This window comes from Metopolophium dirhodum, chromosome 2 (assembly GCF_019925205.1).
Source record: "Metopolophium dirhodum isolate CAU chromosome 2, ASM1992520v1, whole genome shotgun sequence".
Lineage (NCBI taxonomy): Eukaryota > Metazoa > Arthropoda > Insecta > Hemiptera > Aphididae > Metopolophium > Metopolophium dirhodum.
In genome coordinates this window covers 44,126,572-44,131,288 of record NC_083561.1, presented here as the reverse complement: position 1 = coordinate 44,131,288, position 4,717 = coordinate 44,126,572, and positions in this window count along the sequence as shown.

The following is a 4,717-nucleotide window of genomic DNA, read 5'->3' as shown; positions in this document are numbered from 1 at the left end:
AGTTATAATATTGGCGGGGATATACATTATAATGTAGTCTTAATCTGCATTATAATTAAAATAATAAAATTAGGTAGGTACATTAAGCAGTTTAATTATTTATTCACTCAAATTTTTAATAATTGTTTTCGATTAAACATTAAATTAATGTAAAAACAAATTTCATTATAAATATTGATGTTGCATGTTTCGGTAACTTTGATAAGACGTAAAAATATTGTATGGAATTACAAAAAATAATATCATATCATTTAGTTGGAAGAATGAAAAGTTTCTATACACGGAACTTTTTTATTCTTATACACTTTTTTTCCAGTTTTTTTGGTTTTATAAAATGTGTGGATGTCTAATACTTAATATTTACAATGTATCTGACAGTAATTGTATTTATTAATTCATTGAAATTATGGTTATAATCATAAGAAAACCTGAAAAAAAGATATTGGGTATTAAAGTTAAGAATCGCTCTGCTGAACAATTCGATATTGTGACATAGAACCTTTTCATTCTCAGTCCTATAATTTTCTATATTGAGTTAATATTACATTGGTACAATAGCAATTTATCTTACTAATATTATGGTAGGTAGGTTGAATTAATTTTTGCTGAAACCATTGCATTTATTGTATTATTGTAATTGTATATATTAAATTTTTAGTCTATATACCGACCTGCCGTAAAACGTATGAATATTGAATAGGTTTATGGTATAAATAGGTATTAGCATACAACTAATCTAAATATTTAAAAAATGTTATTGTGTATATAAAATTGAAATAATACCTACTATCCAAATCAATCAGTTATAATATATTTTATACATTAAACTAAATAACTTATTAATTTAAGTACCTACCTAGGTAAAAAAAAAGACTAAAATATCTCTATTTTACTTTATTTTCATATTTAAAGATCAGGAGCTCAGATACATAATATGTAAAACATAAAACAACATAGGTTAGGTCTTAGGTGTATTATGGCAACGTGTTAACCACACGGATTGCTGGTAATAATTTGATAGTGCATTACACTATCCTTATTGTGTGTATTGTACAAAAAAACAACCAACACAAAACTGTTGAATTTAATCAAGACCTATCTTTTATTTTATCCGTTTGTATACCCGTGTAAAACTGCAATAAAATACTGTGCAATATGTGTGTTGTATTTTAAACTTATTTTATCGCACGACTTGTTACGCGGCTGTAACAGATATTGATTATGTGGAACGAAAACGAAAGCTGACGGCCCCCAAATTAATCTTGGAGGGAAAACATCCCACTCGAAATGGGGTGGTGAGTAAGCCTGCATCCACCCTCAGCTACGTCCGGCTGAAAGAGAAAGTGCGCAGTTATAATAAAACAACGGGATTCGAGGTTTAAAAAGGGCCCATGACCCTCGGCGATTCAAACACTATTGAATAAATTTAAACGCAGCGCTTAGCGTTCACCCTTTGAAGAAAATATTCTAAAAATAATTCTCCAGGGATTGCCCAGGGTTCAGAATTACAGAGAAAAAAAGAAATACATTATATTATAGATGCGAGTGAGCTACGATAGGGTGGTTGTTAATAAGCTCGGTTCCACAAACAAACAAGAAAAATCAATGTTGGAAATTGAACATGTTTACGTCAAAGTTTCAAAAACCCACGAATAATATTTTCCAATTGGGTACAACCATATTAAGTAAATGGTATACATCAGTAAATATATAAATTACAAAAGGTAATGTAGTACGGTCAACGCGTCGTCGAGCAACGTACCTTTCTGGAATCCCAATATTTATATATATATTAATATTTTCACCAGTCATCAGAGTTTCAGACTTCAGTTTCAAAGTAAAACTTTCCGTAGTCATGTTTTCATAATACCTACATTTTTGTATTATTAAATTCATGGTCTGATAAATAATTGAGGCCACAGAGCTTAGTTTTGACTGTAATAAACGAAAAAACAAAGAAAGGGAGAAAGTAAGTATTCACTCTGCTCGTAACCTATGTGTTAAATTTGAATTCATAAATCAGTACATATCAACAACGATTCTGAGTGAAAACCTGTCAGCTTATAGTACCTACCGGCTACTATAAGTACCTACTATAAGTATATTTAATTATTTTAATTATATACTTATATTGCTACCTCATACCTATAGGTAGTAGTTTATTTTACTATCAGATTTGCTATTAGTAAGATGGTGTTGAATTAATATTTGCTGAAAATATTGCATTTATTTTATTTAATCATACATATTATTTTAATCATTATAAATTGCCTATAATAGTATATATTTATATAATTTATTAATGTTATCAACTTTCTAGTCATTACTGTAGAGTGGTGAGAATAGATTCGAGACATAAAATATTTAGACTATATTATAGAGCTTAACATTATCTAAAGTTTTGAAAATGTCATTGTGTAAATAAAATATTATGAGATACCATGTTGTGCGTAAAAGTTTTAAGTCTGCTCGAATAATATTTTTGAGATACAAAAATTATAAAAATTTCTATTATTTGTCTAATTATATAGTTTCATTCAAATTTTAAATTTTAACTTCAAATGTCTATATACATAAAAAAAAAGACCATTATACATATTTTTTACAGTTTTTATTTTCAGAATGAAACTATTGATGTCTATAGGTATGAGGAACAAAAAGAAGGAAAAATTTTAAATTTACAATTTAGATTTTTATAAAGTTTATACTACGTCCTAACCACAAACTATATTAGTATATTATTATGTATTGCTATAACACACGTGGGTACGATGTATCTGGTTGAAATGTACATTAACTAATTAAAATCTTAAATTAAATTAAATTCAAAAGTGAAACCAAAATGTCTTGTACTTACTCGTTATTTAAAAAAAAAAATCACAATCAAAAATAAATAATTTGGTATGCAAAGTTAAAATTGGAAACCACAATTTATCGAAAACGTTTTTTCAATTTGAAATCAACACCAAGTCACCAATAGTATGCACCTATATACCTACAACAGAGGTACCTATGCAAAGTAAAAACTGAAAACACAATTTCACAATTGAATCATATAGTACATAAAAAAAATTGAAAACAGGCAATCAAAATAAATTTACCTATATCAAAACAGAAAAATGTATTTTGATTCCAAGCCCTGAATTAAACAAGCGCTGGTACACATGAATCGCGAAACGTCATTTCGTCCTATATTGTGGGAAAAACCAATAAATCAGCTGCCAGAGCAACCAAATAACTTGTAAGTTTATACAGAGTGGTTGAAACTGTTTGAAATATTTTAACAACCTTTTAACATAATATCTTATGCATATTTTCGAAGTCAGCGTACCTACCTAGACACCTCTATAGGTACTACTTAAAATCCAATTGCAGTTATCTTGATTAACTTTTTTTTCATTTTTCAATCTCGTGTTAGATATAATTCTATCTTGTGTCTATCAATCGGTACACTTGCAACCGATTTTAGTATTGTTTTAATTTATTACAATGTTTGAACTCAATCATCATACTTGATGTTTTTCATTGGCAATTCTCCCCATTTTTGCGTTAACATTTGATTTATACTCTTATTTAAATTTATCAAAATGCTTTTTATGACTGGCATATTTATACACAGATGGCAGATTATAAATAGAGTTTTGCTCCGTATATTAATAATAAATAAATAAATATAAGTGAATCTCGGTTTTAGTAACTTAGTGTATCTAGGTTATTCAGTTCACGGGACAATCGACGTCGATATACCTCGTTTTGAAACTACGCGTAACTCGCATAGATGGGTAAATAACCGCGAGCTGTGGCAGATTATAGATACACAAGAATTGGAACCTATATTTTCGGATGTGGTTCAAACCACTCTCTAAACTTTCCTGATATCACTAAGAATAGTATATCCTTTAATTATCTGGGCAACAGAGCCCTAGATATAAATTCATTCGATACTGTACTATTTATAATTTTAATATTCATAACTTTAAGAGTTTCAAGATGTATAAAAAATATATAAATAATGCTCTGTTTCAATAATCTATACTTTAATTTAGAAATTAATTAATATATTTTTCACTGTTAATATTTAAATTCGTGTTAAAATTAATTACTATTATCAAATAATTCTATTTAATCTTCTAATTATACCAGTATATTATAATCCACAGAATATGCTATATTAACATTTTATTTACTTACGATTATATATATATATATTATATAGGCTATAGCCTTTATAATGCAACTACTAATTGTTCTTTATCCTTTCTTTTATTGTCTTTCTTGTGCATACTCTACCTATTTATTTTGTTCTATTTTTTGCTTTATTAATTGTCAATAACGATCATAATCAATAATATCTAAATCTGTATCACAACTTCCTCTTTTCAACACAAGCTCAGCTTTTGAAAAGAGAACCAATATATTTTAATGTAAAATTTTTTTTTTTTTTTGTTTTGTTTTGTTACTCATAAATTGTTTGTAATTGTTATAATTTGGTGACAATAAATATTATTATTATTATTATGTTTTTAATTATCAAAGTTTTCGTGTTATATTTAATTCATCAAACAAAAACCATATTATAATAAAAAAAATATAAATATTTTAATATCAAATATAACAAGTTATATAATAAATAATAAACGTATTATTCATAGACGATACAATTTTATATATGTAGGTAATCAAACAAATGTTGTTTCAGGATATACGTATTAAACAT